Genomic DNA, 16450 nt, shown 5'->3' on the forward strand with positions numbered 1-16450 from the left:
CCCCCAAGCTTCATTGCATTCAATGAGGTGGATGGAATGAAGCTTTACTTTCAAGATCTTGGAAAGACTTGTGGGAGTTGTTTCATTTTTTAGTGAGGTTGACACAGGAAAAGAACTATCCTCAAAACCCTTGTTTCATTTTTTAAACGAGCTTGACACAAGATAAGGAACTATGCTCATAACTACTCTCTACAATCTACCTAACAAAAAACTCTACTCTAAAAACCTTGATTCATTTTTTAACGAGCTTGACTCAAGACAAGGAACTATGCTCAAACCAACTGATTCATTTTTTAACGAGGTCGACACAGTAAAAGGAACTTTCCTCGTAACACCCAGTTTCATTTTTTAAAGAGGTTGAGACGGGAACAAACTATCCTCGCACTAGCCTGTTTCATTTTTTAACGAGGTTGATACAGGAAAAACTATCCTCGCAGCATTGATCATGGCTTCCAACTGGAAGAAAGACATGTCAATGGACACATCTTGATCATGGCTTCCAAGAGATCTTCATCAAAAGGAAGAATACTTCTATGGAAGGAACACATGTCAAGGGACTCAAAAGGGATAAGAACATCGTGTTCAAGTAATCCCATAGAGTTTTCCATGTCAATCACCGGATCTAAATCAAAGGAAGATGAGCAAACAGTGAGAGGCTCACTTACATCGGTAATTGAGAACATGGGACCAGTTGCCACATAATTAACCCGTGGCAGGGTAGATACCACTTTAGAATCAGGAACATTTAGGGGTGTCATATTATTGGTAGTTGAAACAAGACTAGGGAATGAAAGCTGGTCTACAGTCACAATACTGCCATTGTGAGGGAAAGACATCACGCGAAAGAGTGTCGATATGACAGCTTTCATTGCATAAACATAGTCTCGTCCAAGGAGTAAATTGAAATCCAAGGGACCTCGAACTACCATAAGATCAATACAGAAAGTTTTACCTTCCAAGGTAATAGAAAACTTAGAAAGGATCCCTAAAGGTTCACTAATGGTTCTGTTAAAATCTTTCAGATTCTGTGTAATAGGCGCAAGCTGAGGGGAACCCAAAGCTTTCCAAACAGTTGAGGATAAAACACTAACAGAAGCACCTTCATCTACCTGAGTACGATGTACGTCCCTACCGCCAGCCTTGATAATGATTTGGAAAGGGATGGAGGAAGGAAGACGAGGTTTTGTCAGTCTATTCCAATCAAAGGAAAAGACCTCAGTACTTGGAGGGGGTTCTGTAGAAACAGGTGAAATGCCCCTCGGCATAGAAGAATCTGATGTAACAAGAAGAACCTGAGCTGTATGAAGTTCACTCTCTAAAGGGAAAGTGGGATCGACCGAATGTGAAATTGAATCGACCACTTGATCAACTAAAGGATCATCAACCTGAGTGACATGAGTTTCACTCTCCAATGGAAGAGTGTGATCGACCGAATGTGAAATTGAATCGACCACTCTGTCAATTGACGGTAGGTTGGGAGAAAGTTTACGATAACCAGTTGGAAATTCTTGCTGTGGAACAGTAAGGTTTTCCAACAATGTTGAGGCTTCATCCATGTGAGGGCAAATGTGAGTTTGATGACTCCCTTTGCATAACCTACAAGGAAACCTAACTTTACCCTTTTTCCCAGGAACCTGACTATCACTGGTTGATGGATCAATGGAAAGTTGATGAGATTTTTCTGACCATACTTCCAAGACCTTTGGAATACCAGGACAATTGACAAGGAAGTGGTCACCCTTACAAAGCCTGCAAGGGTATTTGGGTTTACGATGCATGTCGGAGTTTTCCTCAACACAACTAACACTTACAGTCGTGGTTGGTTGGTTGACTTCTTTCTTAGCTTGCTTCTTCTTCTTCTTCTTCTTCTTCCCTTTCTTCTTCTTCTTAGCCACCTGGTTACTAGCATCGAGGCTTTTACCAAGCGAAGAGGAAGATATGGAAGAAAAATTAGGCGAAGAAGGTAAAGGGTCAACAGAAGGTTGGTGATGTTGAGATGGTGAACTCTGTTGAGGTGAAGCATTCGGTTGAGGTGGAACAATTGGAGTACTTTGGGCCAACGAAGTTGAAAATAACCATATCGGTAAACCTATTGTAAATCCGGGTAATGACAAAGTAGCCATATAAGGAGGACGAACATTTCCAAAGTAAGGAAAAGTACTAGGATTCTCGTTAGGAGGGGTTCCTAGGTTGGTAAATTCCGGATCATTTGCCATTATATTTAACTTCAGTGAATTTTATTAACAATTTAAAACTAAAATTAACAATTCACAGTTCACACTTAACAATTAAAATTCACAATTCACACCTATGGTCTCTAAAAGTAAAAACAAACAAATTAACACGCACTATCAAATCTAGGAGTCAAACCACACACAAACAGTAACTTTCTGGACCGAAAACACTAGTTGGTGATGAAATCCAACATCGCAGAATTCAGTACAGAAATGGTGGGTGGAACAGTTACCCCGGCAACCTGCTTAATGAATAGACTGGACCAAGTTCCTCCACTTTAACCGTCTCGAGTGAAGTGAACCCCCCAGAAAATCCAAGTGAGTCTAGCCGACGTCTACTCCAGGTACAGTGGGATCTTCCCTCCACCGTCACCTTGGGTAGAACCCTAAAGATAATGGTCACTAAGGTCACCAACAGCAACAAATATACCTGGGGGAACAGTCTACGATCCGACAGCACGCAAGGGCAGAGTAACAAGCTCAATCCCCTTGCCGGCTCCTTGACAATAATCCAAGGTTTACCGACAAGTGACCCCAGGCTCCTCGACAATGGTTAATCCGAGGTTTACCGTTTGTAGTACGTGCATATCTGGCGTCGTTCCCAATAAAGGAGGATTGATCCCCGCACTGGTTCGGACACGATCTCGTGCTTCTCCTTTAAGAGGAGCTTTCCCAGAGCATAAATGTAACAGTTGGATTTATCCTACCACAAGATGAGCTACTTGTTTGGTTTTGCTGTCTTGGAGAGTTAATTACTCTCCTACTCCAAGACACTAGCCTGATCTATGTTGGTGTTTCAGAGCCCTAGAAATGTAAAAATTTCTAGATGAATTTTAATTAAGCGCTGTGTTATTAAGGTTGTTATTACTCAAAAGGGTAAATGGATATGAAACCAATGGTGTTATGACCCGACTCAACTGAATGCAATCGAATATGATAATGTAATCTTTTCAATTCGATGAATCCTAACTAAAGTAAGGAGAGAGTTTCCATTCACTTCCAACAATGCAAAAAATTGATCACTAAGAGAAAATATAACAAATTCTCTAATGCACTAATTTCATCAAGAAAAACTAATGCAAATCAATCCCAAAATAGTTTTTTTTTTATTTTTATTTTTGTGTAAATTCAAATCAAAGAAAACTGATCTAAATCTACGATTGATTTTTTAGAATGTAAACTATGCAATTGTAATCTATGCACAATTCACTTGAAAAGTATGCAAATGTAATCTATGCACATTTTTCATTAATATTCTGAAAATGAGAATTCTAATTATGCAAATGTGATCTATGCAAGAGAAATCTCAAACACAAGATGATTCTAATGTAATCTAAGAACCAATCAAGTGCAAGTCGAGAAAATTGGGTGAGAGTTCCAAAGATCAAAAAATAAGAACACTCAAAATTGTGAAAGTACTGAGAGAAACCTCCAAGTAATGACCAAAGGAAAACAAATTTAGAATTTCTCAAAAAAGAGACTCAAAACACCCAATTGATGAAAGATTAAAGCAGGAATGCTAATGAAACAAGCTTAGATGAAAACTTCTGACAGGTAACCAGTGGATCTGGGCAGCAACAAATAAGCTATAAACAAGATCTAAAAGGTAAAAAAGGAAAAAATTGAAATTTTCTAAACTTTTGACAGGGTACGCAGGCAGCCTGTTTGCACAGGTGCGGCCACGCTCTGTGTACAAAGCAGAAGTGCGTACAGGTACGCACTGTGCTTAACGCAGAGGGTGCGTACTGCTCTCAAAACCAAGAAAAATAAAAACTAACTTAACCCTAAGCTATTCCACCCAAATTCACAGTCAATCAGTCAAAAACCAGAAAGAAATCGACTTTTCTCAAATCAAAGTATCAAAAAAGAGAAATCAATCAAATCCATGGTTCCCCAGTGGAGTCGCCATTTTGTCATGCGGAAAGAGTCAATTTTGCGGACAAAACCGACCTCCCTAGAAGCTAAGGCTTTCTAATGATAAACAAGACAATTAAACACTATCTTTCCCTAAATATGCATTTAGAATACAAGTAATCAGGTGTTTAAAACATACCTTTAGTCCCACGCTGTTTGTAGCAGTCCAGCCTCTCCGATCCGGATGAGCTCCTCCTTCTCTTCGAAACCTGCATTCACTAACAAGCAAACGATTACATAGCACCTGAATAACTCATAAAATAAAACATATTCATCATAAAGACCAAGGAGTATATGAAACAAATTATGTATAACAACTTGTTGAGAAAAATGAGCTTAATTGTATTAAGTGGAAACAAAAGAAACCATTACAACCAGTGCCTTGGTGTTGTGCAGGTCCCTCCCAGGGTCCAGCAAGAGTTCTCCTTTACTTTGATCAGCTCACCCACTTCCAAATGAAGCTAAGAAAGGATGGGAATCTCTCCTCTCAAGCTCTATAAGGGAGTCCTAATTTCAGTAGCATCTACCCTTAGGAATGTTCAGCTTTCAACCTCCCCTTCCTCTGGTCCAATGCCTGTAGTTATAGTGTTTAGGAGGAAGTTAATCAGGTCCACCATGAATGGGATAAGCCCCTCTTTCAATGGGATAGCTCCCCTCTTCATGGGATAAGTTCCTCTTACATAGGGATGCATGAACCATCTGGAGGCGCTCAATACACGTCAAACCAACTTCTAGAATGCTCTAGAATCGACCACAAGTAACTTTTTTAAAGTAAAACTCGCGCCTTTTGACCTTTACAGGAGTACGCACCCACCCCTTTACAGACAGAGCGTACAAGTACGCAGGTATTGTGAACTTGGGGTGCGTACACGCAGGTAAGGCTAAGAGAAACTGCGTACCCAGAGTTATATAGATTTTTAAAGACTTTCTCTCTTTCTTGGAGTTTGACATGAGTAGCAGAGGTATAAGACTTGCCAAGGAGGACAGTATGACAGTTGATGGAGCCATACTAACTGCAAATAGTCATGGTGACAAATTTTAGTGTAACAGCATCCGCTTCAGGACTTTGTTGATTGCTTCAACTTGTCCATTGGCCTGCGGGTAATATGGAGTAGAGCTGTCGTGGGACAACCCTAATTTGGTAGCTAATTCGACCATCATGTGATTGTGAAAATGCGATCCATGATCTGTGACTCTAGCCTGTGGAACGCCGAATTTGGCGACTACATGATTGAAAAAGAAAAGGATAGCTGTTTCACCAGTGTTATGTAATGTAGGCATGCCTCGGCCCATTTGGTAAAATAGTCTACTGCGACTATGATATACCCATGCCCCCCGGTCGAGGTGGGGTTACATGTCATGAAATCAATGCCCCATTTGGCGAATGGCCCAACAACAACTATTGGTTGCAGAGGTGCGGGTGGTTTTCTGGTTTTGCTATTGAAAATTTGACATGCATGGCAACTTCTGACTGCGGCTATGCAATCTTTGAACATTGTTGGCCAGAAGTATCCTGCTCGTAAAATTTTTTGCACTGTAGCGTAACCAGATTGATGCCCCCCACATGCGCCTGAATGGCAATCATTCAGGACTTTTTCGGCCTCCTCGTGGGTGAGGCACCTCCTCAGAACTGTATCGACACCACGACGGTAAAGTGTATCACCGACGATCATGTAGTCTTTTGATTGGTATCGAATACGTTTTTGTTCCGAGCGAGAGGTATTAGGCCTATATTTTTGGGTTTGGAGATAGATGATTATATCTCCATACCACAGATTGCTTGAAGGTATTAGAAACAAAGATTCATCCACGATGGTTTCTTCGGATGTTTCATCGTTGGACGACGATGGGAGATCGCATAGTAATTCCGCGAAAACCAGGGATTTCTTTTATTTGGATTTTACGAATTCCAGATCAAACTCTTGAAGAATTGCTATCCATTTTGAATATTTTCCCCCTAGCAACTGTTGCGACAATATATAAGTCATGGGGTTGTAATCTGACAAAATGGTAGTTTTTCAAAAGAGGACATAGTGTTGAAATCTTTGTATCGCTTGAACAGCTGTGAGAGCCAGCTTTTCAACATAGGAATACTTTCTTTCTGTATCATTTAAGTTCCTACTCAAATAATATATAGGATGTTCAATTCTGTTGTCTTCTTGAACTAAAATCATTGCGATGGTTGTATCCGCTGCAGCCAGATACAGGTTAAAGTCTTTTTGATAATCAGGAGCGTACATTAATGATACTTTCATTAGGGATTGTTTTAAAGCATCAAAGGAAGCTTGCATGACCTAATCCCATACGAAGGGTAATTCTTTTTTCAATAGACGTGTGTAACCTTTAGCAAGTTCGGCGTAATTTGGAATGAACCTCTTCAGAAAGTTTGCTTTCCCTTGGAGTTTTTGAATCTGAAGCAAATTTGAAGGTGGAGGCAAATTTATGATTGCTTGAACCTTACATGGGTCGAGACGAATCCCGTCCTTTGAGTCTACAAAGCCAAGCAAAGGACCAGAACTGACACAGAACACACATTTGTGTGGATTGAGTCGTATCTTGTAGTGTCGGCAACGTAGAAATATCGCTCTCAAATGCTGCGGATGATCGGTCCACTTTCGCAAATGAGCTGGAAGGTCATCGAGATATGGTTGAACGATGTTTTTGATGTCATGGAAGGCATAATTCATTGCCCTCTGAAATGTTTCCCCTGCGTTCTTTAAACCAAAGGGTAATTTGCGATATGCAAATGTGCCCCACGGACAAATAAATGCAGTCTTTGACTGGTCTTGTGGGCGGATATTTATTTGATTATACCCGGAGAATCCATCCATAAACGAAAAGATTTCACATCCCGCGCATTCATCAATTATCTGGTCAATAAAGGGTGTAGGGTAGTTGTCTTTCAGACAAGCTTGATTTACATCCCTATAATCGACGCACACTCTAATTGTTCCTTGCTTTTTCATCACAGGAACAATATTTGATACCCAATCGGTTAGAGGAACCAGGTAAATAAAACCAGCATGGAGAAGTTTTTCAACTTCTGCCTTGATGGCAACGACTTTCTTGGGGTGCACCTGTCGTAGCCGTTGTCATACTGGTTTGACATCTGGATACATATTTATTTCGTGTTCAACTATACTCGAGTCAATGCTTGGAATTTCATCATATGACCAAGCAAAGACATCTCTGAATTCACGAAAAAGAGCATTATATATTTCCAGTTCTAAAGGAGAACAACATTTGCCAACATAAATATTCTCTACAACATCTATTTTGGTTGAGATATTTATGGCGATAGTCTCTTCAATATTGGACAAGTTTCGCTCGGAATCCACCGTGTTTACAATATTTGATAGAAAATAAAAAACTGAAGGATGATGAAGGTCATCAGGATTATCTTCTTGACAATCCGAAAGATGGGAACGATGGTGGTAATCTTCCCATGGCGCCCCTTCAATTATCATTGACTGAACAATTCCTTCGTCGGTGTGATGCACTTGCGACCAAGGATCTAAAGGGGTGTCATATTCCTTATACCTATCTATCCAAATGCTTGATGAGCGTTGATTTGGGTTTGCCTCCCATGCCAAAAACATTGATTTCTACAATATTTCTATTTGGCTTGGAGGCAATACCTGCAGATGATCCATGCTAATATCATTTTCTGAGATCTTTTAATAGAATATATCATATTGCACGCTCCTATCGTTGCCACTTCCGCCAGATTGATTGGAGGTAGTAGGGCAAAAGTCCCCATTAATATAGGGTCTTTTAGTAGGCCTACTCTGATATTTTGAAGCGAATGGGGGCTTCCATGGATCATCGGAATGCTTCCCGTAACTTGGGAACTATTAGGGAGAAATGTTGGTTGGTCAACGATTGTAATTCCTCCTTGAAAAGGAAATGCAATCTTCCTAAAGTAGGTTGGCACAACCGCAGCCATAGCATATATCCATGGTCTTCCCAGTAGGATGTTGTAATCGAGGTTTCCGTCGATTACTTCGACATCTATTTCTACTGTTTCCCCCCCTAGTTCAACTTGCAAGTTACTTAGAATACCATATGGGGTATATGTTCGTCCATCAAATGATTTTAATGTCGTTGAAGATCGTGACAAGGTTGGAGATCCTAAAGTTTTCCAGAAACTCATCGACATAATACATGTAGATGCCCCCTCATCAATAATTGTTCGATGAACAGTTTTGTTGAGGGATTTCACCTGAATGAGGAAAGCTAGTTGAGATGGTAACTGAGAATCATAGCCTTTATTAAAGGACACAAGATTAGAATCCTTTGGGTCTATCCCACCTATAGCTAATAATAAAGCTTGCTTTTGGGATGGGCAATTTTGCAGTACCTCAAGTGTCGACATAGCACATGGCGGTTGGGCCAGATCTTCCACTATGTTATAATGCTGTGCTGCTCTGGTACGAGGATTAAATGTCGACTTGTGTACTACTCCCTTTGGCGGTTTTATTGTTAGCTCTGGAATGATTGGCGGCGCAACTTCTGTCGAAGTTGTTGTCAAACTACTAGGTTGATCTTTATCTTTGTTGTTCGACAGTTGTGGATTCCCATAATATTTATTCCTTGTCGATATCAAAGCATCATTTTGCTCTTTCGAAACCGACAACATCAACACTTGGGATGGGGAAGCATTTTCACTAGCAACCAGATTTGTCCCTGGATTTGGAAACGGATCAGTCAATACCACCGAGGTTTTTGAATTCTTGAAGAATTTTCTAAGCTCAGCTTTATATGGACAATCTCTTGTCCAATGATTCTCATCACATATTAAGCATGGAATTTTTGGTTTCCTATCTCCAGGAGGGTTTGCAGAATAATTTTCAGGTGATGATTCCTCCTGTTTCTTCTTCTTCCCTTTGTTTTTCTTCTTGCCTCCTAGTTGCTTGGTTTCTTTGCCTTTATTAGTCGAGATGGCATTTACTTCTGAGGTGAGAAGTTCTTCTTTTGCATTTTGACTGGAAATATTACGGGCCTTTTTAGATGTAGCCTTTGTCGATTTCGTGTCTGTCGTACCAATCACGCCATCGCTGGTGATCTGAATTTGAAACTACTTGAATTTTGTTTGCAAGGTATTCAATTCAAAATTAAACATGTTTAAAAGATTTCCATGTCTTGCAGAAAGAAAACACATGAAATTTTCAGTTTTCATGACCCATTTAAGCATAGCAGAGTTATTTCCTTTTGCTATTTAACACATTAAAATGAATTTGATCTACAAAATAAATCAACCACAAATGCAAAAGAAGTTGATAAAGCAGTTCACCCCCTCCAGGGCTACGTTTGCTGGGTCCAAAGCTCCCAACCGGGCTTGTCCTTGTTTTTATTAAATGCTCAAATTGAAAATACAGCTGAAAATAAGCATATACAGGAGAAATAGATGGTAAAAATGGATTCAGAACACTTGAATCCTTCAGGATTGACTATTGGATCACCTCCAATGGATACCTACAACCCTATACAATCTTCACAAAACTGGGCCCTGGTGGCTCCTAGAACTTTCACGGCTCCAAAACCTCTTCAAATGAACTCAGATGGCTGTAAGACCTACACCAATGGCTTCAGAAGGTCGAAAATACCCAAAATACAAAAAAAAATTCATCCAAAACTGACTTTCCTAGCCAAAGTTATGGCCATTTAAAGTTTCTCTAGTTTTTCCCTAGAAAAACTCCAGCTAACTTTAGTTAACTCCAGATAGCTCCGCCAATTATGGCGGGTCTGCCAAATTTGGCGCTCCTGCCAAAATTCCGCCAACTTAACTGCAGTTACATTTAATGTTTGGTGGTTTCCTCGGATTTCGTGCCAGGCGGAATATTCATTTTTTAATTTTTTTTTGAAAAATTAAAATTTCTAATGTTATGGACAAATTCTTCTTTTTGCCATAACTTCCTCATACGACGACCGTTTTTCGAACCGTTTGCGGCGCCAGAATCAGGAAGATGAGCACTTTCTAGTCATTCATCTTTGAACCAATTATAAGCACTTTAAATTTTGAGCATTTTACGACACTTAGGACATGAGCACCTGATCACGCCTCCCCATTGGGAAGCTTTTGGACCCCAAAAGCCTTCAACTACCTGTTAAAGAGGTGAGGGTACAACTCCCTCACTCTATTCACCTCCATCCACTTTGCCTTGTTCGGTTTGCTGCCTTTGAAACCAACCCAAACATAATCTACACTGCCCCTTCTTGAAGTGCGTGTCCTTCTGTCAAGGATTGTATCTTCTTTCAGCTCATCTAAGAATTCTGGCGAGAAATCGTCTATAGATGGTAGCTGAACAACATTTTCATTATCAACAATCAAAGGAGGTTCATACAAATGTAAGTTCTCCATATTGACAACAGAATACATTTGCATGTAGAAAGGCAAATCTAATTGAAAAACATTATTTCCAACCTTCTTGAGGATTTTGAATGGACCATAATGAATAGGCTTCAACTTTTTACCTTCTCCTTGCATCCTTTCCTTACTAATGTACAACCATACCTCATCCCCTTCTTGAAACTTGTGATCGACTCTATGCTTGTCATGTCTTTCCTTGTACTTGCCTTGACTCTTCTCAAGCTGTTCTTGAATTTGCTGATGTATTTGCTGAATCCTTTCAATGAATAAACGAGCTTTGTCAATGTCACTATGTCCCTCAATGGCAACATCTTTCTCAAGAATGAAATCAAGAGGTGATTTTGGCAAATAACCAAAACAAGCTTCAAATGGTGAGGTGTTTGTGGAAGAGTGCTTGGCACGATTGTAAGCATGCTGTATGTAGTGCAAATGTTCATCCCAAAGCTTGGGATGCTTGCTGCAATAACCTCTCAAGAGGTGCACAATGGTTCTGTTCACAACTTCGGTTTGTCCATCTGTTTGCGGATGGAAAGCAATACTTTTCTTCAACTTTGTGTCCATCATCTCCCATAGGTTGGACCAAAAATTCCCCACAAATCTGGAATCCCTGTCACTAATAATGGAAGTAGGCAAACCAAAGTGAATCCATACATGATGAAAAAATAATTCAGCAGTTATAGTTTTCTTACAAGGCATAAGTATACACATTTTGCTGAAACGATCAACTACTACATATAAATAATCATGCTGCTTTCTAGATTTTGGCAAACCTCCTACAAAATCCATAGAGATGCTCTCCCATGGTCTAGAAGGTACCGGCAAAGGAGTATACAAACCAAGCTTCCTGTTGCTAGGCTTGCTTGTAGCACATAATGAACAACCTCTTATGAACCTTGAAACAGAATCTACCATGCGAGGCCAATAGCAATACCTCTGTAGATGTGCAACTGTTTTGCTCACACCAAAATGGCCAGAAATAAGAGAAGAATGAGCTTCTCTTATGACATTTATCCTCTCCCCCTGTGGTATACACAACTTGCCCAAATGAAACAGAAAATTGTTATGCATGTGACAGTCATTTTCCTCTACATGATTCCCTTTACTCAAGTTAGCATACACATCTTTAAAGTCTTCATCAGATGCATATTGTTCTATGTAACTATCATGTACAATGGAATCATTCTTAAGTAAAGTAACAGCACCAATAATAGGCCTTGAAAGCATATCAGCAACCTTATTCAAAGTACCTTTCTTATACCTTATTACCAAATGGAACTGTTGCAAGAAGCCCATCCATCTGAAGTGTCGTGACTGAACTTGCTTTGTGATTGCAAGTACTGTAAGGGCTGATGGTCGGTATGTATAACAGTTTCCTTGCCCATCAAGTAGTGTTTCCACTTTTTGATGCTTTGTACCAATGCATACAACTCCTTATCATATGTAGGATAATTTACAACAACACCATTAAAAGTTTCAGAATGAAAAGCAATAGGCTTACCATGCTGTAGAAGAACTGCACCCATAGCATAATCACTAGCATCAGTTTGTATCTCAAATGGTTGTCTCAAATTTGGTAATGCAAGGACTGGAGCTAAACTAATCTTCTCTTTCAAAGATTCGAAAGATTTTTGCTGCTTGCCTCCCCATTGGAAAGCATGCTTCACACTTATCACTGCATGCATAGGAGCTGCTATAGAAGAGAAGTTAGAGATAAACTTCCTCCAATATTGAGCTGCACCCAAAAAACTTCTTACCTCTGTTATGGATTTGGGAGTAGGCCACTTCACAATAGCCTCAATCTTAGCAGGATCAATTCTCAAAGCACCTCCTCCTACTATGTGTCCCAAATAAACCAAAGAAGTCTTTCCAAATTCACACTTTGACATTTTAAGAAATAACTGATTCTTCTTCAAAACATCAAGTACTTTTCTAACATGCATGACATGATCTTCTCTAGACTTGCTGAAAATTAAGATGTCATCTAAGTAGACAATAACGAAATCATCAAGAAAAGGACGCAAGACATCATCCATTACCCGCATGAAAGTTGCAGGTGCATTGCACAAACCAAACGGCATCACAAGCCACTCAAAGATTCCTTGTTTGGTTTTAAAGGCTGTCTTCCAAATGTCACTTTCTTCAATTCTTACTTGATGATATCCACTGCGCAAGTCTAGCTTAGTGAAATATCGAGCATCTTTCAGCTGGTCTAGCAAATCATCTATCATTGGGAGTGGGTAACGATTCTTTACCGTTATCTTGTTCAAGGCCCTGAAATCAACACACATACGCCAAGTGCCATCTTTCTTTGGAATCAATACAATCGGTGACCCACATGGCGAAGTACTTGGCCTTATGAAACCCTTGTCCAACAAGTCCTTGATTTGCTTCTTTATTTCAGCATTCTCCATAATAGACATGCGGTACATGCCTATGTTTGGAAGAGGACAATCTGGATGCAAATGGATTTCATGCTGAATCTCCCTCTTAGGAGGCAAACTTGTAGGCTCCTGAAACATCTCATGATATGCATCAACTACATCATACAGATCTGATTTAAGTTTTGGATCACAATTGCCAAATGACTCATGATTCACATCAACCTTGGGCTTAACAATAAGAAGAACAAAATTCTTACTTGAATTGACTAGCCTTTTTACCTGTCCTGCATTCACCATCGCTATATTTGTCTTCTTGCGATGAGCTCTAACAATGAACTCCTTGCCATCTTTGAACATATGATATTTGTTTTCATGGCGATGAAAGATAGCTTTCCTGTCAAACAAGTAAGGACTTCCCAAAACAATTCCTGCTATATCAAAAGGTACCACATCAAGTTCAACTGTGTCAATAAAATGTGCATTAATTGCAAAGCGCAATGTGCACTTTCTTGAAACTTGTAAATTTGCATCCTTGCAAATCCATCCAAGTGGATATGGCTTCGGATGTGGAACGGTCTCAAGTTTAAGCTTCTTGACCAAGTCCTCTGATATAGGGTTTTCTTGTGACCCACTATCAAAAAGTGTGTCAATTTTAGTATGTTTTGAAATCACCCTCACATGAAATAGTTCAATTCTTTCTTCCTCATTAGGAGCTTGTACATGGCAGTTTGAGGTACTAGTGCTGGCTTGAGTTTCAATTTCTTTTTCCTTCAAGTTTTTCAAACCCATGGCTGCAATTTTGGTTTCATCACCTGAATCTTCCCCTAAATCTTGTGGTGTAGATGTAGCAGCAACAATTTTCTGTTTCCCTTTGGATTTGTTAAATTGAGGTCTTTTTTCAGGATATAATTTTCAACAGTTTTTCTCCTCATGGCCTGGTTTAGAACAGTGTTTACAGATCACTTTCTCACTCTCCTGTTTGACAGATGCATTCTTTTTGCCCTTTCCCTTGGAGGTTTTCTCTTTGTTTTTCCCCTTGGGGGGCTTGTTTCTACCCTCTTCAAATGTGTTTTTTCCCCTTGCCTCTAAATGGGTAGCTTGGACACAAACCTCGTCCAGGCTAGTAGGGTTAAACATCAAGATGGTGTGTCTAAGGTAGCTATGCAAGCCACCGATGTATTTCAGCAAGGTTTCTTGGGTTTGTAAATCTACCCCTAACAAGAGAGCTCTTCTCCTGAATTCTTGGGTGTAGTCTTGGACACTTTGACCCTTAAGTTGTCTGAAATTTTGCCAATTCATAATGGTCTTCTGCATGTGAGCAAGAGGATAAAACTGTTTTTTAATGGCTAACAGAAATTCAGGCCATGTTAAGGTAACCTTACCAAATTTTTTGATCTCCTCTTTAGTCTTGGCCTCCCACCAAACCAATGCTGCTCCATCCATTCTCAAAGAAGCCAACTGAATCTTTGTGGCATCATCATGCATATTCTGGATCCTCAAGTAAACTTCCAACTGCCTAATCCAGTTGTCAAGATTTTATGCATTCACTTCACCATTAAACATAGGTAATTCGAATTTTACATCAAGCTTCAAAAAAGGACTTTTTCCAGAGGATCTATGCTTATGAACAGAAGAAGACGAGGATGAAGAGGAAGAAGGTGAAGATGGGGGTGGTGGATCACCATTTCCTCCATGTCCTTTCTTGGAATGATCATAATCCTTCTTACCTCCTGAAGAGCCCTCTCCTTCATGTGGATGTTTGGACCCTTCTCTAGCCAATTTCTCATTTCTTTCTTGGTACAATATCCTCACCATTTCAGTGAGGTCCAAGAAAGCCTTTCTGAAGACTCTTTCTTCTTCTCTTGGATCTGTCTCTGTAGGAATTTCTCCTTCATGTGCAGACATTCTTGAAGCTTCTGCTGAGACTCTTGAGGGTGAAATTGAAGGTGGAGGTGATGGCTCTCTGGCCTTCCTTGACTGAGGATTCTCTCGTTCTCTAGTCAACTGTCCTTCCCCTCTTTTAAGTTTCAACCTGGTAAGCATCAATACTTGCAAGACAGTTAGAAGATCTTTGCACAAAAACCCTGAGCTCTAATACCAACTTGATCTGAATTTGAAACTATTTGAATTTTGTTTGCAAGGTATTCAATTCAGAATTAAACATGTTTAAAAGATTTCCATGTCTTGCAGAAAGAAAACACATGAAATTTTCAACTGTTCATGACCCATTTAAGCATAGCAGAGTTATTTCCTTTTGCTGTTTAACACATTAAAATGAATTTGATCTGCAAAATAAATCAACCACAAATGCAAAAGAAGTTGATAAAGCAGTTCACCCCCTCCAGGGCTACGTCTGCTGGGTCCAAAGCTCCCAACCGGGCTTGTCCTTGTTTTTATTAAATGCTCAAATTGAAAATACAGCTAAATAGAAGCATCTACAGGAGAAATAGATGGTAAAAATGGATTCAGAACACTTGAATCCTTCAGGATTGACTATTGGATCACCTCCAATGGATACCTGCAACCCTATACAGTCTTCACAAAACTGGGCCCTGGTGGCTCCTAGAACTTTCACGGCTCCAAAACCTATTCAAATGACCTCATATGGCTGTAATACCTGCACCAATGGCTTCAGAAGGTCGAAAATACCCAAAATAAAAAAAAAAAATTCATCCAAAACTGACTTTCCTAGCCAAAGTTATGGCCATTTAAAGTTTCTCCAGTTTTTCCCTAGAAAAACTCCAGCTAACTTTAGTTAACTCCAGATAGCTCCACCAATTATGGCGGGTCCGCCAAATTTGGTGCTCCTGCCAAAATTCTGCCAACTTAACTGTAGTTACATTTAATGTTTGGTGGTTGCCTCGGATTTCATGCCAGACGGAATATTCCTTTTTAATTTTTTTTTTGAAAAATTAAAATTTCTAATGTTATGGACAAATTCTTCTTTTTGCCATAACTTCCTCATACGGTGACCGTTTTTTGAACCGTTTGCGGCGCTGGAATTGGAAAGATGAGCACTTTCCAGTCATTCAACTTTGAACTAGTTATAATTACTTTAAATTTTGAGCATTTTACGACACTTAGGACATGAGCACTTGATCAGCTGGCATGAGAGTCATTGTTCGATTTAGGAGGAGGGATGGAAAATTCCGGTCTGGGAGCGTTAGGGATTTTATCGTAGAGCGTGCCAGACTGAGTATAAATCAAGTCTAAATATTGTGCACGAGAAATAACTTGCTCTTTAGTGACGACTCCTCCTTTTGCCACATCTTCTGTAATGGAAGGTAATAATGAATTAATAAACCATTCAGCTAAAAGCTGATCAGGAACATATGTTTTTACCATTCTACGACAATGTAGCCACTCATGAATATGATCGGATATGTGAGTGGCCGTTGTTTGCTTGAAATTGGTAAGAAGTTCTGTTCCCATTTCGTACCTTATCGATAACTGAAAATGGGTTAAAAAGGTTGTGGCTGGGGCACTGAAGTTGTCAAACGAAGCTCTGGGTAACTCGATATACCACTTTGCTGCTGGACCAGTTAACGTCC

This window comes from Pinus tabuliformis, chromosome 5_2, assembly GCF_031772625.1.
Source record: "Pinus tabuliformis cultivar Carrire ecotype Pingquan chromosome 5_2, CPIR1, whole genome shotgun sequence".
Classification (NCBI taxonomy): domain Eukaryota; kingdom Viridiplantae; phylum Streptophyta; class Pinopsida; order Pinales; family Pinaceae; genus Pinus; species Pinus tabuliformis.